The 25366-nt window shown below is 44.2% G+C and overlaps 1 protein-coding gene across 1 annotated transcript in view; it reads left to right on the top strand.

Annotated features, from left to right (window-relative positions):
• The window catches only part of casz1 (castor zinc finger 1), a 264622-nt gene that overhangs the window by 125718 nt on the left and 113538 nt on the right, over positions 1-25366 (top strand). Inside the window, exon 4 of the mRNA XM_082962093.1 lies at positions 24780-24832. The gene's annotated coding sequence lies outside the window, so the exon portion shown is untranslated. The remainder of the gene's footprint in view (positions 1-24779; positions 24833-25366) is intronic.

Raw genomic sequence — 25366 nt, 5'->3', positions numbered from 1 at the left:
TCACCAAAGTCAGATTTACTATAAGAAAAATGTTATTACCTTTGCTGTTCTTCGTCAGAATGCACTCCCAGGACTTCTACTTCAATAACAACTGTTGGTTTGGTCCCAAATAATCCATAGTTATATCCAAATAGCGGCGTTTTGTTAGTGCGTTCAAGACACTATCCGAAGTGTAAATAAGGGTCACGCGCACGACGCATTTCGTGACAAAAAATGTCTAAATATTCCATTACCGTACTTCGAAGCATGTCAACCGCTGTTTAAAATCAATTTTTATGCCATTTTTCTCGTAAAAAAGCGATAATATTCCGACCGGGAGTGGTGGTTTTCGTTCAAAGAGAGAGAAAGTAAACATTGAGTCGACTCGGGCACGCGCGCCCCGTCCCATTGTCCTCAGATCGGCCACTTACAAAATGCGCTAATGTTTTTCAGCCATGGGCTGCAAAGCCACGATTCAGCTTTCTGGCGCCTTCTGAGAGCCTTTGGGAGCGTTAGAAAATGTCACGTCATGCCAGAGATCCCCTGTTTTTGTTAGAGATGATCAATAAGGCCATGAAATGGTCAGAGAGAGCGCTTCCTGTTTGGAATCTTCTCAGGTTTTGGCCTGCCAAATGAGTTCTGTTATACTCACAGACACCATTCAAACAGTTTTAGAAACTTTAGGGTGTTTTCTATCCAAATCAAACAATTATATGCATATTCTAGTTACTGGGCAGGAGTAGTAACCAGATTAAATCGCGTACGTTTTTTTATCCGGCCGTGCAAATACTGCCCCCTATCCCCAACAGGTTAATGTGTTTGAGCCAATCAGTTGTGTTGTGACATGGTAGGGGTGGTATACAGAAGATAGTTACTTTAAGGTCAGACAATCTGGAAAATTTGAAGAACTTTGAAGGTTTCTTCAAGTGCAGTCGCAAAAACCATCATCAAGCGCTATGATGAAACTGGCTCTCATGAGGACCGCCACTGTCACGGCTATCTTGTGTAGCAGGAAAGGGGCCGAGTCAAGGGCAGGAGACGGAGGTCCAAGAACACAGATGTTTATTAAACACCGTTTAGGAATAGGTAGCCGCAAGGCAGGGTGCGCATAAACACCCGACAGGAGCACAGCTCCAAAAAAGAAACCGAACGGGGCGCATCCCGGCAATACAAATGACAGCTCCAAAGAACGCTGAGACTAACAGGCAGCGTCAAAATACTAACAGCCCTCAGACATGACACAAAACAATCCCGCACGAATTCCTTGAACAAAAAGGACAAACTAAATACCCCCCCACTAATGATAAACAATAAACAGGTGCGGACCTAGACAGACAAAACCAAAAGACACAGAAACATAGATCGGTGGCAGCTAGTAGGCCAGCGACGACGACCGCCGAGCACCACCCGACCGGGGAGGGGCGCCACCTTCTGTGGATACTGTGACAGTACCCCCCCCCCCCCTGACGCGCGGCTCCCGCAGCGCGCCGACGCCAGCCTCGGGGATGACCCGGAGGGCGAGGTGCAGGTTGATCCAGATGGAGGCGGTGGAATTCCTGCAGCAGGGCTGGATCCAGAATGTCCCCCACCGGGACCCAGCACCTCTCCTCCGGGCCGTACTCCTCCCAGTCCACAAGGTACTGCAGGCCCCCTACCCGACGTCGGGAGTCCAGGATGGCCCGGACTGTGTACGCCGGGGCCCACCCGATGTCCAGGGGGGGCGGAGGGACCTCCCGCACCTCAGCGTCCTGCAGCGGACCAGCTACCACCGGCCTGAGGAGAGACACATGAAACGAGGGGTTAATACGGTAATATGAAGGAAGTTGTAACCTATAACACACCTCATTTATTCTCCTCAGGACTTTGAACGGCCCCACAAATCGCGGACCCAGCCTCCGGCAGGGCAGGCGGAGGGGCAGGTTCCGGGTTGAGAGCCAGACTCTGTCCCCCGGGTTAAACACGGGGGCCTCACTGCGGCGGCGGTCAGCGCTCTCCTTGTGCCGTCCTACGGCCCGCTTCAGGCACTCCTGGACAGCACTCCAGGTCTCTCTAGAGCGCTGTACCCATTCCTCCACCGCAGGAGCCTCCGTCTGGCTCTGATGCCATGGCACCAGGACCGGCTGGTACCCTAACACAACCTGGAAAGGTGACAGGTTAGTAGAGGAGGGGCGCAGAGAGTTCTGTGCCATCTCGGCCCATGGCACGAACCTCGCCCACTCCCCTGGCCGGTCCCGGCAATAGGACCGCAGAAACCTGCCCACATCCTGGTTAATGCGTTCCACCTGCCCATTACTCTCGGAGTGAAAACCCGAGGTCAGGCTGACCGAGACCCCCAGCCTTTCCATAAACGACCTCCACACCCTGGACATGAACTGGGGACCCCAATCAGATACGATGTCCTCGGGCACCCCGTAGTGCCGGAAGACGTGTGAATAGTGCCTCTGCGGTCTGTAGGGCCGTAGGAAGACCGGGCAAAGGGAGCAGACGGCAGGACTTCGAGAACCGACCCACAACGACCAGGATCGTGGTGTTCCCCTGAGACGGCGGGAGATCCGTGAGGAAATCCACCGAGAGGTGAGACCAAGGTTGTTGTGGAACGGGGAGGGGCTGTAGTTTCCCTCGAGGCAGGTGCCTAGGAGCCTTACACTGGGCGCACACCGAACAGGAAGAGACATAGTGTCTAACATCCCTAACCAAAGTGGGTCACCAGTACTTCCCCTTCAGGCCACGCACCGTCCGTTCCACTCCAGGATGACCCGAGGAGGGTAGAGTGTGGGACCATCGGATCAGGCGATCGCGAACACCGAGCGGAACGTACTTCAGACCCGCGGGACATTGAGGAGGAGTGGGTTCTGACTGACCCGCCCGCTCGATGTCCGCATCCACCTCCCAGACCACCGGTGCCACCAGACAGGAGGCGGGGAGTATGGGAGTAGGATCTATGGTTCGCTCCTCGGTGTCGTGGAGACGTGACAGTGCGTCGGCCTTCCGGTTCCGGGAACCTGGAATGTACGAGAGGGTGAATTGAAACCTCGTAAAGAACATGGCCCACCTGGCTTGACGAGGGTTAAGTCTCCTCGCTGCCCGGATGTACTCCAGGTTACGGTGGTCAGTCCAGATGAGAAAAGGGTGTCGTGCCCCCTCAAGCCAATGTCTCCACATCGTCAAAGCCCTGACCACGGCTAACAACTCCCTGTCCCCCACATCATAGTTGTGCTCCGCCGGGCTCAGTTTCTTAGAAAAGAATGCGCAGGGGCGAAGCTTCGGAGGCGCGCCGGAACGCTGCGACAGCACTGCTCCTATCTCAGCCTCGGACACGTCCACCTCCATTGTGAATGGCAAAGTGGGGTCCGGATGCGCCAGCACCGGGGCGTCGGTAAACAGAGCCTTCAGACGACGAAAGGCTCCGTCCGCTTCTGCCGACCACCGCAGCCGCACCGGCCCCCCTTCATCAGTGAGGTAATGGGAGCCGCCACCTGGCCAAAACCCCGGATAAACCTCCGGTAGTAATTGGCGAACCCCAAGAACCGCTGCACCTCCTTCACCGTGGTTGGGGTTGCCCAATTACGCACAGCCGCAACGCGGTCACATTCCATCACCACCCCTGTGGTGGAAATGCGATATCCCAGAAAAGAACGGCTCGTTTGGAGAACTCACATTTCTCCGCCTTGACATATAGTTTATGCTCCAGCAGTCGCCTAAGCACTTTACGCACCAGAGACACATGCGCGGCGCGTGTGGCGGAGTAGATCAAAATGTCATCGATGTACACCACCACACCCTGCCCGAGCATGTCTCTGAGAACCTCGTTCACAAAGGATTGGAAGACGGCGGGAGCATTTTTTAACTCATACGGCATGACGAGGTATTCATAATGGCCAGATGTGGTACTAAATGTGGTTTTCCACTCGTCTCCGTCTCGGATTCGCACCAGGTTATACGCGCTCTTGAGATCTAGTTTTGTGAAGAAGCGCGCCCCGTGAAATGACTCCACTGCCGTAGCGATGAGAGTGAAACCCACAGTGATAGAATTTAGACCTCTATAGTCAATGCACGGGCGCAGACCTCCCTCCTTCTTCACAAAAAAGAAGCTTGAGGAGACGGGTGACTTGGATGGCCGAATGTATCCCTGTCTCAAGGACTCAGTGACGTATGTCTCCATAGCCGCTGTCTCCTCCTGAGACAGAGGATACACGTGACTCCTAGGAAGGGCCGCGTCAGCCTGGAGGTTTATCGCACAATCCCCTCGTCGATGAGGGGGTAATTGAGTCGCCTTCGTTTTACTGAAGGCGATAGCCAAACTGGCATATTCTGAGGGAATGTGCACAGTGGAGACTTGGTCTGGACTTTCCACCGTGGTCGCATCGATGGAAACTCCTATATACCTACCTGAGCACTCCCTCGACCACCCCTTATGAGCCCTCTGCCTCCACGAAATCTGAGGGTTGTGAGTGGCTAGCCAGAGGATTCCCAGTACCACCGGAAACGCCGGGGAGTCAATGAGGAATAGGCTGATACGCTCCTCATGGCCCCCCCCACATTACCATGACCAGTGGCACTGTGACCTCCCCCACTTGGCCGGACCCTAGCCGTCGACTGTCTAGGGCGTGCACGGGGAAGGGGTGGTCCAGCTGAACCAGGGGAATCCCTAACTTCTTGGCTACCCCACGGTCCATAAAACTCCCAGCTGCGCCTGAATCAACTAGTGCCTTATACTGAAAGTGAGGGGAAAACTCGGGAAAACAAACTCAGGTGTACATGTGGTCGACAGGGGTCTCTGGGTGTTACTGGTGCTGACTCACCTGGGGGGTCGACGTAGTGCTCTGCCTGCCCTCCGAACTTCCGGGTGGACCTCTCCAGCACCGGTCCGCAGTGTGCCCTCTACGCCCACAGTTGGTGCAGGAGAGGCCCCCCCCCTCCGGTCTTCCTCGAAGCAGCCCCTCCTATCTCCATGGGCAGTGGAGCAGGAGGGCTGGGAGGTGGAACAAGCAGACCCTGACTGGAACGTCCCCGGGCAGCCAGCAGGTTGTCCAGCCTGAAGGACATGTCTATAAGCTGGTCTAGGGTGGTGGTGTTATCCCGACAAGCCAGCTCCCGGCGGACGTCCTCCCGGAGACTACATCTGTAGTGATCAATCAGGGCCCGCTCATTCCACCCCGATCCTGCGGCGAGAGTCTGGAATTCCAAGGCGAAGTCTTGAGTGCTCCTCGTCTCCTGTCTCAGGTGAAATAATCACTCACCCGCCGCCTTGCCCTCCGGGGGATGATCGAATACCGCCCGGAAGCGGGTAGTCGCCCCTAGCCGAGTCTGGGCCATCCCAGACTGCGTTGGCCCATTCCAGGGCTCTACCTGTGAGACACGAGATGAGGACGCTCAACCTCTCTTCATCGGAGGGAGAGGGGCGGACGGTCGCAAGGTACAGTTCCAACTGGAGTAAAAACGGTGCTTCTGCTCCTGCTGACTCCATCTGTATAGGTGCGGGATTCTGTCACGGCTATCTTGTGTAGCAGGAAAGGGGCAGAGTCAAGGGCAGGAGACGGAGGTCCAAGAACACAGATGTTTATTGAACACCGTTTAGGAATAGGTAGCCGCAAGGCAGGGTTCGCATAAACACCCGACAGGAGCACAGCTCCAAAAAAGAAACCGAACGGGGTGCATCCCGGCAATACAAATGACAGCTCCAAAGAATGCTGAGACTAACAGGCAGCGTCAAAATACTAACAGCCCTCAAACATGACACAAAACAATCCCGCACGAATTCCCAAACAAAAAGGACAAACTAAATACCCCCCCCCCCACTAATGATAAACAAGAAACAGGTGCGGACCTAGACAGACAAAACCAAAAGACACAGAAACATAGATCGGTGGCAGCTAGTAGGCCGGCGACGACGACCGCCGAGCACCGCCCGACCGGGGAGGTGCGCCACCTTCTGTGGATACTGTGACAGCCACAGAAAAGGAAAACCCAGAGTTACCTCTGCTGCAGAGGATAAGTTCATTAGAGTTAACTGCACCTCAGAAATTTCAGGCCAAATAAATGCTCCACAGAGTTCAAGTAACAGACACAACTCAACATCAACTGTTCAGAGGAGACTGCGTAAATCAGGCCTTCATGGTCGAATTGCTTCAAAGAAACCACTACTAAAGGACACCAATAAGAAGAGACTTGCTTGGGCCAAGAAATACGAGCAATGGACATTAGACAGGTGGAAATGACCCAACACACCTCCAGGCTATGTAAGGGATATTTGACCAAGAAGGAGAGTGATGGAATGCTGCATCAGATGACCTGGCCTCCACAATCATCCGACCTCAACCCAATTGAGATGGTTTGGGATGAGTTGGACCACAGAGTGAAGGAAAAGCAGCCAACAAGGGCTCAGCATATGTGGGAACTCCTTCAAGACTGTTGGAAAAGCATTCTAGGTGATGCTGGTTGAGAGAATGCCAAGAGTGTGCAAAGCTTCTCAAGGCAACGGGTGGCTACTTTGAAGAATCTCAAATATAAATTATATTGTGATTTGTTTAACACTATTTTGTTTACTTAATAATGATTCCGCATGTGTTATTTCATAGTTTTGATGTCGTCACTATTATTCTACAATGTAGAAAATAGTAAACATATAGAAAACCCTTGAATGAGTAGGTGAGTCCAAACTTTTGACTGGTACTGTATGTGGTATACATGTGACAGCCAATCTGGCAGACACAAGTTAACCTTGAGAACAAGACATTGATGGGCTGTCTTGAGGCTTCACTTTAAAACTATTCACTGTCATTGTTGTCATACTTGTGTGAGAGGATTAGTGAATTTCAAATGTGGGTTGATCTCTAAGTATTTTAACTTTTCAATATATTTTAAACTTAGTCAAAGGTGTACCATTTTCATACCATTACACCACCGCAACAAATTAAGTATAGGTGTTAAACGTTAACACCACTTTATGATGTGTTGACTCCACAGTAAAAAAAAAAGCAGAAGTATTTACATAGTTTGTGATGTTAACAAACCTTCTCAAAGATATATATATATTATTTTTTTTCAATGGCAACTGCGTTGGGAGCGCTCTGGATATATTTGATCAATTTCCAAAACAGCTGAATGCTCTAATTTTAGCAGCTGGTTTGAAATCTGGCATCACCTTAACAGCACATGTTAAGTAACACTCATAATGTATGCTCTCCCTGTGCTGGCCCTCAGAGATGAAGTATTGTGGGGAGGACTGTCTTCCACAAACTGAAGCAGCTACACCAACACTGTAAAAAGAATCACATTAGCAGGATGTGTATTTGCGGGATTCAGTCCTGCAAAACAAAACAAGAAAAAAAATTAGAACGTTTTACAGTACAGTATGCTACATCATGTTTTGCTGAATCCATCTGTCTCTGACTATATCTCTATCGGTTTCTCTCCCTATATCTCTGTCTACCTCTCCCTCTCTCTCTTTCTCTAGCTCTCTCTCTCTCTCTCTCACCCTCTCTGCTTCGATTGATATGTGAGATATGGCAACGTGACAACAGTGCATGTGTCTCCTCTGGCTTAAACCCGCTCTCCCACCTTCCTCTTTAAGCTCTGAGAACTACTATAGCATTCAAGCTAAAAAAGCCAAACTTCCTACTTTCCACGTCCTTGTTCTTTTCCAGGAATTCCCGAGCAGCAAACATTTATTTCTCCAACAGGAAGGATGACACAAAGGCGTACTGTAATTAAGTTCAAAAGATCTCTAATCTGCCCAGTTTTCACTTGTAAAACCAAAGCAATCAGTTGAGGAATCTAGAAGCAACCTCTTTTGTGGTTCTCTTGTGCTATTGAAATAGTCTGGATTGCCCTGGCTTGTGACCACTTGCTGAAGGGGTTGGGAGTGATTTAGAGGGGACAGCTGGATAACAGAGATTTTATTTATCTATTCTGAGCCCTTTCTTTTTTGCATGCAGATATCAGCTTGCAGTTGCTGTTTTCGCGTCTTTCTGGCATATTTGGGCAGATTGTGTGAAACTTGTGTGACTAAAGGGAGCAACAGCTGAGGGAAGATGTGTGTGTGAAGAAAGGAAGAAAATGGAAAACTCCTGAAATCTTAACCAGAGGGCAAGTTGGACCTCTGGAGTTTCTGACTTCCTCCTTAAAATGTCAATGAGAAAAAGGGAAAAGAGAGTGGAATATCTTAGTAGCAAGGGCAGTGCTTGAAGTGGAATGAATAAGGTGCCGGTAAGCCTCACTGAGCAAGGGCCAGGGACTGGTTGTTTTGTGTAGTTGCTTTCACCTCAGATTTGACAAAAACAAATATCCATAATAAACCTGTGATAGATAAACATGAAAGCCATGTTGGATATGATACTTTTGATATGTTATATAGCGTATAGAGCCTTGTTTGCTTTAATAATGTTAAAATAGGCTTTATTGGCATTAGAGTAACACCAAATAATTGTTTCTGCTTCAGCCCAGGTTGTTTGGGATAGTTCCCCTGTGCTTTGCATCTACTTCTCAGGCATGTGAATATTTGGTTGTGTTGTGCTGCCTGCTATGTGTGCGAGGGGAGATACAGCGGCATTAGTACCCAGGAGAGGTCATAGGTCAAGCATTAAGCATACTGCCTGCTTAGAGCTTGGCATCAGAGATTTCACTCTATTGGCCCAGGAAATACTCCTGTGTCTTGTCTAAATAATCAAGGAGTCCTTTGGTGGAGAACTTTCCAGAACTGATAAATTAACACAAGAAACTAAGATTAAAGGGGAGTATGGCTGCAAGGAACCCAGAGTGTCAAATGGAAGATTTTTCCCTCTTAATCACAGTGACTGCTCATTGTATTTTCTACCTAACTATTCACTTGACTGGCTTTGCTTTGGAACAGAAATGCCCTGTTGTTGGTCACATACTGTTACCTTTAGTCTCATTTATGAAGCGTTTCATAACAATGTTTTTTGACCTTCTACATAGGAACAGTTTGTATTAACCTCATTCCTCCGAAAAATTGGGGAAACAATGGAACAGGCAGGAGCAGGAAGTCAGATCACACAGTATCAAAACGAGATTAGAAACTGAAGAAAAGGCTAAAAACAACACTGAAGGCAAGAAAACAAAAGTACTGGCATTGAAAATTAGAAATGGCGTTTCACTGAATGTAAGGACCCGCAAGTTATCAACGGTATGTATCAACAACAAAAAATCCTACTTTGACTTGATTAAAAGCACTAGACTGGACATGATCCAATAGCCTTAACCTTTTTGTTGGATATTACACAACACTTGCTTTGTACTGCAAACCTACTCCACTGACAAAAGTACACAGTAATGGCATGTAATGGCATGTACATATAATCAATTGCAGCCCCTTTTGACCTGCTGTAGCTCTGCTTCTGAACAAATATGCCACACTCAGAGCCCCCCACCTCGCCTACTATTGGAATCTATGGAGAGAGACAAGGTTAGAGAGTGAATATTATCACACATACTCAAAATAACCCAGAATGCAGCCAGTGCCATATTAGGTAATGAATCTGCAATGGAAAAGCAAGTGAACAATACATTTATTGACAGACCAGTGTTACAGTGGCTCTGAAGGACACCATAACCTACTGACTGACAGACTACACATACTGTGTCATGCAACTTTTAAACATAAATCCTACTGAGTTAGATCATATACGTTGTTTGAAAGGAGAGATTTAAAACACTTTCACTCAGGGTTTGATTGTATTAGTTAAGGTCAAATTACATGAGCTTGACTACTTATAAGAGAAACATAGAAAGGCGTCTTCGTTCATTGCCTGCAGCTTATCTAAACGCATCACCTGGTTCCGTAATTGAATAACATACCACGATATTGATAGCGAAGCACAGCGGAGTATTTAACACAAGTCTTTTTCCCCCAATCCTTTGCCTCTATGTTATGTGTTAAAATCGTTTGGTGTGTAAAGTTGCATCCAACTATGGACACATTTTCAGTACATTTTATAGATATGAACCATTATTCAGTCATAGGATACTTCTCTTACACCAAATCATTTGTTTTAATGAAGTTGTATTATTCCAAGTCGAACAAGTTACAAAGCAAGTTAAAAGTTATATGAACGTCAGATAGAGTGAAAACCAAACAAACGACCGGTGGGAGTCAGTTGACCATTATCACTCCTTCACTTCAACAACAGAAAAAAGCGCTCTGTTCTGTAACGCATCTCACTTGTGTTTCATTCTATTTTGGGCCCAATTCTCCTTCTTTGAACAGAGGGCAGAAAGAAAAGGCAGTGCGGGGGTTCAGCAGGGAGTGTGTGTGTGGGCTCAGGAGCGCTCCGGTTTAGGAAAAGTGACACTTTGCCTGGAAATACTCTCCAGAGCAGTTAGATAAGGAATTTAGTGGCTTTATCACAAATGCCACTGTTTAATTTAAAAGGGTGAGGCACTTAGGATCTGGCACCGGCCTTTCGGTCTAGTGATAAATTTGCAAGAAAGTGGAAATGATTGGAGCCCAGGGAGAAGCAGATTAGCAGGATACAAATATAGAAGTGACATTGTAGTGGGTATTAGTCAGGTGCTCCTCGGAACAAGTGGCTGCTTTCTGATAGGCCTGAGAGTGGGGCCTGCCCGTGGCTCTCGGCAGCTGGATTGATTGCGGGGCTAGATTGATTGGAGCAGTGAGGCATGGGCCGTTTGTGTTTCCCATAACTACACCCCACCACCAGCCCCTCTGCCTCTCTCTTTCTCTCTCGCTCTCTCCATAAGGCATATCTCTGCCTCTCTCTTTCTCTCTCGGTCTCTCCATAAGGCACATCTCTTCCTCTCTCTTTCTCTCCTCACCTCTTCCTCTCTCACTCCATTGACCCTTCCCCTCCCTCTCTTGTTCTCTTCCTCCCTCTCTTTTCATTCACTCCTTCCCTCCCTCTCTCCCTCCCTCCCTTTCTTTTCATATACTCCATCTCGCTCTCCCTCTCTCTCTCTCTCTCTCTCTCTCTCTCTCTCTCTCTCTCTCTCTCTCTTTCTCTGTCTCCCTCTCTCTCTCTCTGTCTCTCTTTTTTTCAACAATTGGTGTGGCATTCGTTTTGGCACTTTGGTGTAGTTTCCAGAAGTCCTGAACTGCAGTCCCTTGCCACTCTTTCTGTCAATGCTAGACCTGCTGTCTCTTTAGCCTCTATTGACTCCTTTTAACCTCATCCTATCCTCCACACATTTAAGCAGCTGCTTACCTTCCCTCACTCAGTTGCTCCACTCCTTCATGGAAAATGATCAGGTTCCTATTATTTAGTAGCAAGGTAGATTTGACTACATACAGGCTGTGTACACAAATAATTATTAAGACGTTTGGCTTAAGATGTCTCTCAAGAACATATGCCAACAAATTGGATTACAAGTCCGACGCTTAGAACAGTTCATGTTATTAAAAAACAAATAATTTTCTTAGTTACCCGTCAGGAAATTAAAGACAAAGAATAATGATATATTTTTTAATTGTTTTGTCTTATTTTTCTTTTAATTTCCCAACACTTTCTCTCTCTCTCTCTTTCTCTCTCTAGTTAGAGAGAGAGAGAGAGATCCACTGGCCTGAACTCACAGTTGTTTCAGAGGGGGCCTCACAGAGGAGAATCAGTGACCCTACATGGGCGCCTTTCCTGCATAGACCAGCATGTCTAAAGGGAAACTGATAGGCTAGTGAAATATCTCCCACTTACAGAAAAGGGGGAGAGAGACTGGGAAGGGCAGACAGGACAGAACAGATATGGATTGGGTCACAAGGCTGCACAAGGTCTACCTAAGGAAATTAATATTCAAAGTACATTTGGTGTCACTTGAGTGGAAGGGCACGACCTAAACAGCTACCCCAAACCATTCCCAGTGTTGGTCAGGCATACATACTGTAAGCACTACATGGATATTTGTAAATGTGTACATATATCGACACATGTTGTTGTCAGTGACTGCTATTTATAAACACTTGGATATCACAGTACAGAACAATCTGGAAAGTGGGTTATACCTAACCTAGAAACTTGAAGGGTTCTTCCTAGAACCCTCTGTAAAATAAAAGGTTCTATATAGAACAATATGTAAAAAGTTCTACCCAGAACCTTTTCTAGAAGGTTCTTTCTATATAGAACTATTCGTGGAGTGTTCATCATGAGAGCATTCTGAATAGCCCAAAAGGATTCCACAGTTCTTTACAAATGAGTATTATTAACCATGTTGTGGAATGGGGATGTATAAGGTGTTGTGCACAGCAGTTATTATGTAAAGTATGTTAGGTATATCACACTACAGATATTTAGGAACAGTTAAAGGCATAGTTCACTCAAAATCTATATTTTTGTATTTTGTTCATTCGTCCACTGTTAATACAATCCCCAAAAAGTGTGCATGTCATCAGTCAAGTTTTCAAGAGCACTTTCAGCACAGAGCAAAAACTGTGATGCGTTTTGCACAAAAATCCTCAAAATAATCAATGAACGTCTGTTCGTGTTGCACATCCTGAAGAAGTTTAAGAATCCGTTTCTCCCATGTCAATAGAGTTATTATTATACCTGGACGTCCCCTCTCTCTGTATCAAATGGTGGACATGCGGTGGGAGTCGAGATACACTAAACATGCCCAGGGGGCTGCAGGGAAGCCGCTGTCTCGTTTTCTGGGGCAAACAAACACATACAGGGAGCAGACATGGCTGTCACTTCTCACATAGCTCCCTCTATCACCCCAGGGCAGGGGGACAGGGGCAACCTCTGTAGTGTAGTGATGCCACCTCCATACACACACACACTCACATGTTTGCACACGCACACGATCTTCATGCTGCACTTATCAGACACGTGCTTGCCGACCGTAGAAGTGCACTAAATCAAGATACTAAATCATATATACAAAATCTGATTTGTATATACTTTCTTTTCAAACTGGCCATGTGACCATCCCAGGATGAAAAGCAGATTTAAGACCATGGCCTCTTGCACCATTTTTAACTTTCCCAGATTGATCAGTGATTGACTGTGCTGGCGCCTAGTAGTAGTTTAACTTTACATGGCGAGGATGAGGTTTAGCAGTAGTTTAAGTTTACATGGCGAGGATGAGGTTTAGCAGTAGTTTAACTTTACATGGCGAGGATGAGGTTTAGCAGTAGTTTAACTTTACATGGCGAGGATGAGGTTTAGCAGTAGTTTAACTTTACATGGCGAGGATGAGGTTTAGCAGTAGTTTAACTTTACATGGCGAGGATGAGGTTTAGCAGTAGTTTAACTTTACATGGCGAGGATGAGGTTTAGCAGTAGTTTAACTTTACATGGCGAGGATGAGGTTTAGCAGTAGTTTAACTTTACATGGCGAGGATGAGGTTTAGCAGTAGTTTAACTTTACATGGCGAGGATGAGGTTTAGCAGTAGTTTAACTTTACATGGCGAGGATGAGGTTTAGCAGTAGTTTAACTTTACATGGCGAGGATGAGGTTTAGCAGTTTTCAATAGTATTTCAAGATAGCCTTGCTGCTGCTGTTTTTGGCAGACTAACAGCTGCCAGCAGCATTAGTGTACCAGCAGACACTCTGAATGTTCCCCAGACCAGGCCTCATGTGTCACATGGACCCATTCCAGCCTCACATTCAACAAGACTGGTTGAAAACAGTACATCTGCATCTCTGAGTCCATCACAAATGGCACCCTATTCCTTATATAGTGCACTATTTTTGACCAGGACCCATAGGGCCATATGCTTTGTCTCTTTTAGACTTGGAGGAATGAATTCAAGACTATCCAGTGAATGCAACCTTTTGCAAATTTTTAAAGCCCGTTTCTCTTTATTTCGTCCCTTCACTCCGCCGTATTATATTGACAGGTCAAAGATAAGAAGTGTATTTCAATTACTGTAGAGCTTTTTTTTATTTATTCTAGAACACTGTAGACCAAAGGGAATGAGGTATTTAACCCCACTCGCTCCTGCTTTGACAACATTGCTTTGAATTCATTCGGATGTAAAATTAATTCTTGCAAATGTTCTCATTGGGACTTTCTGTTCATATTTGCATTGCTCGACATTCAAAATTGGAGAAAGATACAAATGATTGGGCTTGGCTCAGTAAATTCATTGTACTGGGAGAAACTGCAAAATGGACGGGGTTCAGTGGTTTTTAGGCCTTTTGAGGGTTTGTGTGTCAGGATTTATGTATTTAATTACACACTCATTCTCCTAATGTAAAAGGAAAAAGGGATAAAACACACACCCAAGCCTGTAAGCCCAGCTGCCCTTGCACTGAAAGTTGGCCACAGTCACAGTTTAGCTCCCCTTGAACTGGGCTAATACTTGTCTATTCTGATTAGGATTAGTATGTGTAGTAGGGACTCAGGGACCCAGGACTGGTAATCTAATAAATCAAGATAAAAAAACTCGGAGATTGGTTTACTGAGGGCTTGGATTTACTATTGGCCATCTCAGAGAGACAGGGATTAACACAGCATTTGGTGCTGCTACACAGGCCCAGGCCTGGACACGGAGAGAGGCGGACAGACACAGGAGGGAGGGACAGAGAGGAAGGACAGAGAGGAGGGAGAGAGGGAAGACGGGAGGGGGAGAAGGCCTGGCAAGGGCTTTATATTGCCGAATAGACGGGAAGTTTAACTCAGAGTGACAAGGTCAGGTTAGCCCTTGTACAAAAGGCTTTGTTCCATAGGCAGATTAAATGGCTCTTCGACAGTTTTTACACTTTTGGATCTTGTTGAACATGTTGGGAGTTAATCCTGTAGGTGATGGAAGCCCAGTTGTCAGGGCGATGAGTAGAACCAGAGAGGTATAAAGGAGAAAGGTCCACATAGGGCGATATGAACAAGTACTTTACCCTTATTCTCAAATAATAATTGCAATCTGCATGAAAATTACATTTTGGTTTTATACCACGTTGTGGTCTACATACTGGCTTGTCATGTCTTCCTTTTTGTAGATGGGGAACCGTGGGCCTACCTGCTATTGCATCCCACTCATACTCCAGGCACCTTATTGGCTGTTGAACAATCGAGACTTCACTGTAACTGACTGGATATTTACTTGGTTGGCTAGTGGATTATCATTGATATGTATGAGATTAAAGGGATAGTTCACTTTGTTTTAGCTTTTGAAAGCACTGATAATTGATACAATCTGTTTCCACTAGGATCACAACATTCCAGACATTGAAAAAATGAACAACTAATGAACTTAAAAACGGTTTGGATGAAACAACAACACCCCACAGCGTAAATAAGATGACTAGCTAAGCTAATAACTACTCTAATAAACTATGTGATGTATCCCTTTAAAGCTGGTCTGTACATTGTTCAAAAACGGGTAGCAACAGTTGTTAGCTGTGAGAAAGTAGAGGAATAGTATAAATGTAAGAACTAATATGAATAGTTCTGCCTTCATGCCAGGCTGAGAAATATGATCTATTTGTTTAAGTGGAGGCAATTTCTGTGAAGCTTGTCCTCTGGCAAGTGATTTTCTGTGAAACCCTGAACAAAAATAGTTTCCTTACCTGATATTTGAGCAACCTCTGTTAATAACTCGTTAATAACTCGCTACGGTTAGGGTTTCACATTCATCAAATGCGGAAGAAAGGCTTATCTGTTTGCCTGACTTGTTAGCGAATATCAAACACAGTGAAGTCTCTTAAGATTCCACCAATAGAGGTAAAGAAACTTCAGTAAGACATCCCAGCTTGTCCAAAATAAGCCTTTTTTCTCTTTCTGAGGGAACTGTTAGCAATATCACTGGGCAATTAACAAGGAAACGAGAGAGAAATGGAGAAGCCAATTACTTCTACGAGTTAGCTAAAGGCCATTTTAAACTGTGTGCCCATGACATAATAATGTTTATGGTAAATATTATAGTCGGAGACGGCGAGTGCTTGGCGTGAGAGGGAGGGAAAAAAAGGCATCAATCTCGGATCGAGAATAATTTATTAAGATCTGAGATGCGGCAATTACGTGGAAAGGACCAAAAAGAAAAAAAAGAGAGCCAACTATCCAGGAACCGCATACATGATTGCAATCTTGATTAAATCCCCCTGGATCTAATGAGTTGATTTTCTGCTGTTAATATTGCATTGGCTTATGATGGATTCGTTAAGATAATGGAACGAAGCTAAAATATAAATGACTCCCTGTCAAGGAGCAGATTTTCGTCATTTTCCGTCTGACACCTCCGCCGTGGGGATTTGGCGGGGCCTTTTTGTGTTTAGAACCATCAGGATCTAGAATACTAATTTTTCATGTGCAGACGACTCTAACAAAGCTTCCTGCTTCACCCTCTGTTCTCTCTAAATACCTCCTCTCAAGGTAGGAAGAAAGGGAAAACAGGATCCAACTTGCCTCTTACCAACGCTATATCCTCTGTATTCACCAATGATACTGTATCTCACACAAAATCAGAACCATACACCAAAATATTTCATATTATCCTTTTTTGCATCTGTTTTCCAACTACACTGCCTTCAGAAAGTATTCATACCCCTTGAATTATTCCACATTTGTTTTTTTACAGCCTGAATTCAAAATGGATTCAATTGATTTTACAGACATAACCAAGACGACTCAAAGCTGTAATCGCCGCCAAAGGTGCGGATACAAAGAATTGACTCAGTGGTGTGAATACTTATGTAAATTAGATATTTCTGTATAACATTTTCAATAATATGGCAAAAATTTCTAAAAACAGGTTTTCACTTTGTCATTATGGGGTATTGTGTGTAGATAAGTGGGGAAAAAATCTGTTTAATCCATTTTGAATTCAGGCTGTAACACAACAAAATGTGGAATAAGTCAAGGTGTATGAATACTTTCTGAAGGCACTGTATTATATGACACACAGAATACAAAGATCCATTCTTTAGAAAAATGCAATGAATCTGGCAAAACATGTAAGCAATGAAGTTTTTGTATTGACCTGTGTTTTTGAGATTAATTAATAATGTGGCCTCTCCTTTGGTGCTTGCCAGACCAGCTGAGCCAGTCTCGCTCTCAGTTTAAATGGTCTGTCACTTAGGTCAACGAGAGGAGTGAAATGTTCAGTGCATAGCATATTGATCCCATATTACACATGATTAACAACAGAACATGGATCATTTTGCGCTCAAGTGTGGAGGAAAGCTTATGCAAAAAGCATGAATAATCATCGAGGGGGGATACTAGACTGTGAATACCTAGATATTCCATACCATCATTTGTAGTGGCTGGGTGAGAATCATACACCAAAAAGAAGTCAGGGTAACACTTGACTTAGTGGTGATATGTAGCATTCATAAAACCTTTATATGCATGACATACAGAGTCATAATGCCCTGCATATGTTTATATGCTATGCCCTACATATGTTTATGCAGCATTGACATAAAACATTATAACACCCACTCCATAAGAACTGTTATAAAGCACACTTCATGAGAAAAATATGTTATAACAGAGACATGGACATATAGGTTTTCAGCAGAGACAAAGTAGTGTGCTTATAAAAGTTATGGGGTGTGTGTTATGTTTCATGTCAATGCATTGGTACAGAGTATATAAACATATGTAGGGAATAATGACTCTTTACGTCATGCATATGAAGGCTTTTTGAATGCTACATATCACCACTCTAAGTAAAGTGTTACTGGAGTCAATGCTGTTAGGCTTACCTTGCTAGCAAGATCTACATTTCTGGGGGCAAGTTGAAGAATTGGTAGGGGTCTAATTAAGCAATAAGGCCCGAGGAGGGTGTGGTATATGGCCAATATACCATGGCAAAGGGCTGTTCTTACACACAACGCAATGCGGAGTGCCTGGATGCAGCCCTTAGCCGTGGTATATTGACCATATATCACAAACCCCCGAGGTGCCTTATTGCTATTATAAACAGGTTATCAACGTCATTAGAGCAGTAAACAAGTAGTTTTGCGTCATACCTGTGGTATATTGTCTGATATAAAAACGTCTTTCAGCCTATCAGCACCCAGGAGCCATACTACCCGGTTTATAATAGCAAATGGATCTTTCAGTGTGGATTCATGTTCTATAACGTTGTACAACAAGTGTGTTGTATGAGTATCACAAATGCCATATGGACTAAAAGCATGATCATTCCAAAAAGAAAATACCCCGAAAGGTGTTCACTCTATGTAAATGGTTCAACTGTGCGGTTATAAATGTTGTTCGATTCAACCTACCAACCAAATCACTGGCTTTTTTTTTATCATCGTCTTAATCACTATTGTTGTCAAGTTTCATGCTTGGCCTGACCCTTCTTTTGTGGTGATTATAATATTGTTCTCCTTTTTCCGTGCAATATTACCAGGGAAACCGTCTGATTGGGCCTTTCTTCTGCGTGTCACTTTTTTTGTCCTTTAACATGGTTTTCCTAAAAAGTTTTTTTTAATCAATCAATTTGGAGGCAGAAAATAGGCTTTGTCACGGCCAGGCCCAGGGTCGTGTGATGCTTGCTTTGGCCAGTGACAGGTCCTCAAAAGGGATAAAAATGAAAATTTTGGGGGGGAAACTGGGGTTTCCATGGCGCCGGCACTTGTTGCACATTGCTCACCATTCCACAGTCCTGCATAAGCCTGGTTTCAAAGGGAGGGACAACCAAAGTGAGTCGAGGAGCGGACGGCTGGGTATGGCTGAACTGTAGATGAAGCTGCCCCTGAGCCCCCGCTCGCTCCTCTCCTAGGAGAATAGGAGGGAGAAGTGACAGCCCAAAAAAGGGGGCCTACTAGGTGTTGTCAAATATGCATGAGCAGTGTCATTAAGTAAATGTTCAATTTCTCATTGTGCCACGGCCATTCAAAAAAGTCACTTGGGAAGGACCACGTATTATTAGACAGAGCAGGAGAAACTGAGGAGAGGGTCATTTGTTGAGAAGGTTATTCTTGTAGTATGCGGCTTCTGGTTTGTGTAATTAGCGATTGCTTGTGTTTGGGCTGGGGTCATGTAAACTGTACGTTTCTAAGTTTATGTGTGAGAAATGGAACCAGGAAACAAAGACAATAGTTTGGCAATCATTACAACAAAGTTGATTGTTATCTTAAGTGGTTCAGCTCAGTGGAATGACAGTGTGTGTTCCTGATTTTTTTTTTCATGTTCGATTTGTAGACCCGCACACACTCAGGTACAACATATAAGCTTGACTTGTTCACAGACTTAATGTTTTAAAAGAAAATCTGTTAAATCTTTGATGGAGATTTGGTTTGCATTAGGTGTGCTCATTACTTTAACATAACATGCACTCTGGGTGTGTGCACTGGTACACTTCACTCTCGGATTCATTGGAGCTATTTTTGTACAAAGTAATCTTATAGCAAGAATGTTGTTGACCGTGATCACCGCTCACTCCTCCTTCGGTTCCTCTTACAATTATGTATTCTTCTGTGTTTGGGAAATGGCTTCATGAGGTCAAGGTTTTTGCGTGTCAGGACTCCTTTAAACAATTTGCTATAATTTCCATAACATCACCACCACCCACAATAACAAACAAGGTTATACGCTTTGTAATCGAAATAGCATTCATTCCCTTGTCATGGTGAAAGATCAGATCTGTACACATTTAGATAAATGTAGTAAGATAGTAAAATGCTGTTAAAGTGCTTTTACTCACTAATCAATATATTCTCCTTTGCTCAACCAATTCAATCATAGAAGCGAAAGGTTGCATCTGCATGTTATTTTATACTGGCAGCTGTTATGATGCTGAGTATCCTTTCAAAAGAAAGGCCTAGCTATCATTTGAAAACCTATTTTTTGTCTCCGAGATTCTCCACAGTATGCTGTCAGTCTGTCGGAAAGGTTTAGAGAGAGCCAGGATATGCTCCTTGATGGGATTTTATCATGCTAGGCATGCCCTGTTTCCTGATGAATATATTAAAATTATTACTGTGCAAACAGAGTTTCTAATTACTGACCTGCTTGCCATTGTACTGCGCCTTCTTTATGGTCCCCCCCTCTTCCATGCCTTGTTTATTTATCTGCACCAGTGAATACAGAATAGTCTGTGCAATGTAATTTTCATCCACATGAAAATGCTTTTGAAAATGCCAATCTCGCCTATTATACAGTGTAATTACTCGTCTGCTTTTCACATCTTCAGCCAGTAGGGAGATTGTTGGAGAGGGAGAAACAACATCTTGGTGGGGCTTCACTTCTGTTGCTTTCATAGAAGAATGTACTGTTGTTTTTCTTGAGGCCAAGGACAATGTTTGTCAAATGTAATTAACGTGCTATTGATAGTGTAATTTAGTGTAGTGCCTACTGGTTACAATACTGTCTGTGGAGCACAGTGTTGTATGAGGAATACCTTCAAGTCATAAAAATATATCCTTTTTGTTAACTCAGCGACAGTAGATACAGTATATATACAAAAGTATGTGGATACCCTTTCATATTAGTGGATTTGGTTATTTCAGCCACACCTGTTGCTGACGGATGTATAAAATTGAGCACACAGCCATGCAATCTCCATAGACAAACGTTGTCAATAGAATGGGCTTACTGAAGAGCTCAGTGACTTTCAACGTAGCACCGTCATAGGATGTCAAATTTCTGACCTGCTAGAGCTGCACCGGTCAACTGTAAGTGCTGTTATTGTGAAGTGGAAACTTCTAGGAGCAACAACATCTCAGCTGTGAAGTGGTAGGCCACGCAAGCTCACAGAACGGGACCGTGAGTGCTGATGTGCGTAACATGTAAAAATCATCTGTCCTCGGTTGCAACACTCACTCCCGAGTTTCAAACTGCCTCTGGAAGCAACGTCAGCACTATAACTGTTAGTTTGGAGCTTTATAAAATAGGTTTCCATGGCCGAGCAGCCGCACACAAGCCTAAGATCACCATGGGCAATGCCAAGCGTTGGCTGGAGTGGTGTAAAGCTCACCGCCATTGGACATTGGGGCAGTGGAAATGCGTTCTCTGGAGTGATGAATCACGTTTCACCATCTGGCAGTCCGACGGACAAATCTGGGTTTGGCGGATGCCAGGAGAACGCTACCTGCCCCAATGCATAGTGGCAACTGTAAAGTTTGGTGAAGGAAGAATAATGGTCTGGGGCTGTTTGTCATGGTTCGGGATAGGCCCCTTAGTTCCAGTGAAGGGAAATCTAAATGCTAAAGCATACAATGACATTCTAGACGATTCTGTCCTTCCAACTTTGTGGCAACAGTTTGGGGAAGGCCCTCTACTGTTTCAACATGACAATGCCCCCGTGCATAAAGCGAGGTCCATACAGAAATGGTTTGTCGAGATCGATGTGGAAGAACTTGACTGGCCTGAACAGTGCCCTGACCTCAACCCCATCAAACACCTTTGGGATGAATTGGAATGCCTACTGCGAGCCAGGTCTAATCACCCAACATCAGTGCCTGACCTCACTAATGCTCTTGTGGCTGAACGGAAGCAAGTCCCTGCAGAAATCTTCCAATCCCTACTGGAAAGCCTTCCCAGAAGAGTGGAGGCTGTTGTAGCAGCAAAGGGGGGACCAACTCCATATTAATGCCCATGATTTTGGAATGAGGGTTCAACAAGTAGGTGTCCACATCCTTTTTGTCATGTATTGTATAGTGTATGACTAATATGTGGTGTTGGGACAACCTTGTCACATTCCTGTGTTTTAGACGTCTTCTGTACCTTGCATTTGGTGTGGTTCAGCAGGTTTTTCTACTTACAACGCCAAAAACGTTATGTTTCAAGTTCTGTTTCATTGTTACTGCCATTCTGACATCTCACACAAGTTTTCGCTCTGTTAGCCTGTATTTTATACTGTAGGGCTATGTGTGGTACAAAGGTGTCACCTATTTACTGGGCGCATTCTGTCCGTGACCCCGCCGTGGAAAAGGGCAACCCTGTTGTTTACTCGTCTGTCTGAGATGTTGCACAGGGGTTTGATCAGGGGATTTGATAGGAGCTGCAATTTAAAAAGAGGACACTGCAGCCCTGAACAAAAACAATTAAAGGAAAATGAAAGATGTCCCCCAAGGGTTGAAAATAGAAAATTAGCAACATGCATGCTGGAATCCACAGCCCCCCCTTGCCCACCCCTCCCTTTCCAAACTTACTGGGCCTGCATTGTTATGTATGATCAGATCTGCCAGTTCCTCCTCTAAGCTCCTTGTCACATTTTGACTTAATGAAGTGCAACTTAGAAGGGAATTGGGTTCATCATGCTAGTCGCACGATGCTCCCTTGTTGTAGCAAACAGGAGCGGCATGGGACTGAAGCGCTACAGTGCGAGTCGTTATCATTCTGGTCAGTCTGTTTAACACAAAATTAAACAAAGAACTAATTAGTGCCTTATGAATTAATAACTGCACTGTTGCCGAGTAGAAGTTAGGTTGCTGAGGGGAGATATAAAATAAGTAGGAAGATCAGGTTAGAATTATTATTGCGTTTTGGCCTCACTTGTGCTCTCAAGGTTAGGAAACTTTGTTGAGAAGTTGCAGTGACTCAACTGGTTCTGCCTAAGTAAGTTTCTGTCTTTGCCAATAGCTGGGTGCTATAGAGTTCAGTGGGCTTTGAATGTCATTCATGAAGTATAGCCAACTGTATGCTTAAATACACATACACATTCATCTTTTAAAATATTTTTTGTTATAGGCGTTATATGGCTGGGTCATAATCCTTGTTTAATGTTTATAGCAGGATTTTCCATAAACCTCTGGATTTTCTAGAAATTCGCACCCTTCAAACCCCTGCTTAAAGTGTCTCTTCTGTATAACGCTATGACCTTACCATTTTCAAGAGCCTTTTGAGGTTCTGAGAACTACATGTCTCACATCTACAATGTTGCACCACATCATTTGAAATGTTTTGCACCTGTATCATATGACTGTTGCCATAAGGGAAAGAGATCACGTTTGACCTAATTTCACATTCTCCATGAATGTGTTGAGCAGGCCTTTGCTAACTAGACCTTCAATGTTATTGGCAAATAAATTCACACCCTTCAATCTGATTGTGGGATTATTGATTCTAAGTAAATTATCATTGGCAAGCTGTGCTGAAATATTCACAAAACTGGTTAACCGGATATCACACCTGCTCCCCACTGTTGAATTGAAGATGGGACTCTGTCAACTGTTAAACTATTCCTCATCCCCCTCCCTCTTTTTATCTCTACATTCTGACTCAGTGCAAAGGGCCATTCAGCTGAAGTACACCTTCCTTGGTAACACTTTAAATGAAGGGTACCTACATAAGGACTTCATAACACATTCATAATCCATACATACTTCGTTCATAAGAAAAGCGATGAATAAAATATTCAGTTGTCAACAGTCATTTTAACATGCTTATGTACTGCTTAAGAATGCTGTATGCATGGGTTATGACTGTGCTATGAAGTCCTTATGTAGGTACCCTTCAATTAGTCTTAACATTTATTTTTAATTGCCCATCAGAGATGTGCAGAGAATGGACCTTCAAATACATATATTTCTTATATGTACAGTACCAGTCAAAAGTTTGGAAACATCTACTCATCCAAGGGTTTTTCTTTATTGTTACTATTGTTATATTGTAGAATAATAGTGAAGACATCAAAACTATGAAATAACACATATGGAATCATGTAGTAACCAAAAAAGTGTTAAACAAATCAACATTTATTTTATATTTGAGATTATTCAAACTAGCCACCCTTTGTGCAAAGCTGTCATCAAGGCAATCTTGGCATTCTCTCAACCAGCTTCATTAGGTAGTCACCTGAAATGCATTTCAATTAACAGGTGTGCCTTGTTAAAAGTTAATTTGTGGAATGTCTTTCCTTCTTGATGTGTTTGAGCCAATCAGTTGTGTTGTGACATGGTAGGGGTGGTATACAGAAGATAGCCCTATTTGGTAAAAGACCAAGTCCATATTATGGCAAGAACAGCTCAAATAAGCAAAGAGAAATGACAGTCCATCATTACTTTAAGACATGGTCAGTCAATCCAGAAAATATCAAGAACTTTAAAAGTTTCTTCAAGTGCAGTCACAAAAACCATTAAGCGCAATGATGAAACTCACTCTCATGAGGACTTTAGACTGGTGGAAATCTGTCCAAATTTGATATTTTTGGTTCCAATCGCCGTGTCTTTGTGAGACGCAGAGTAGGTGAACGGAAGATCTCCGCATGTGTGGTTCCCAGCATGAAGCATGGAGGAGGAGGTGTGATGGTGTGGGGGTGCTTTGCTGGTGAAACTGTCAGTGATTTATTTAGAATTCAAGGCACACTTAACCAGCATGGCTACCTCAGCATTCTGCAGCAATACATCCTCCCATCTGGTTTGCGATTAGTGGGACTGTTTTTCAACAGGACAATGACCCAACACACCTCCAGGCTGTGTAAGGGCTATTTGACCAAGATGGAGAGTGATGGAGTGTTGCATCAGATGACCTGGCCTCCACAATCACCCAACCTCAACCCAATTGAGATGGTTTGGGATGAGTTGGACTGCGGAGTGAAGGAAAAGCAGCCAAAGATGTGCTCAGCATATGTGGGAACTCCTTCAAGACTGTTAAAAAAAGCATTCCAGGTGAAGCTGGTTGAGAGAATGCCAAGAGTGTGCAAAGCTGTCATCAAGGCAAAGGGTGGCTACTTTGAAGAATCTCAAATATAAAATATATTTTGATTTGTTTAACACAGTTTTGGTTACTACATGATTCCATATGTGTCATTTCATAGTTTTGATGTTTTCACTATTAATCTTCAATGTAGGAAATAGTAAAAATAAAGAGAAACCCTTGAATAAGTAGGTGTGACCAAACTTTTGACTTGTATTGTATATGTAGATAGTGTAATAAATGATTGTTGGGCTTTAATGTTACCCCATCCCACACACACCTCTCTCCCCTCTTTCTTAGATGAAGTAAGTCTATATGGAGTGACTTGGTCCCATGCTGGAAGAGAAAACGAGGTAGGACAAATATACCGCATGACTGATTACTGCCACCACATTCTCCCCTGTTCATATCTACAACAATATCAAGCATCTTCATTAATCACCATGGATCAATGTGTCTGGGGTTGTAAAAATTGACAAATTACTTATTAGAATCCCACCGTTTTATTTTCCAGCTGATTAACTCACAGTGATGTCGTACACTGTACATATGCCCTGATGTATCGGTTTTTCGAGGAGGCATTCACAGCATGAAATGGCTGGGGCTATGATCATATATGCAGTCAGTGTTCTTCTGCTCTTGGTACCATGTAATATGGTGCAGACAGAGCTATTACCTGTGAGTGTACCCTTATATAACCCTTTCCAGGTCGTGCTAGGGCTGGAAACATAGTGGTATAAGGACACTCCACCCATAAATGTTTGACATAAAAGGCTACATAAGTCTACATACAGTAAAAGATACATATCACTCTCTTAGTGATAGTGCTTTATCAAGTCAAGAGAACGAGACATACTTGAAGCCCTGTCATAAGAGGATACATAACA

The sequence above is a fragment of the Salmo salar genome, chromosome 15 (assembly GCF_965601325.2).
Source record: "Salmo salar chromosome 15, fSalSal1, whole genome shotgun sequence".
Lineage (NCBI taxonomy): Eukaryota > Metazoa > Chordata > Actinopteri > Salmoniformes > Salmonidae > Salmo > Salmo salar.
This window is presented reverse-complemented; position numbering and strand designations above follow the sequence as displayed.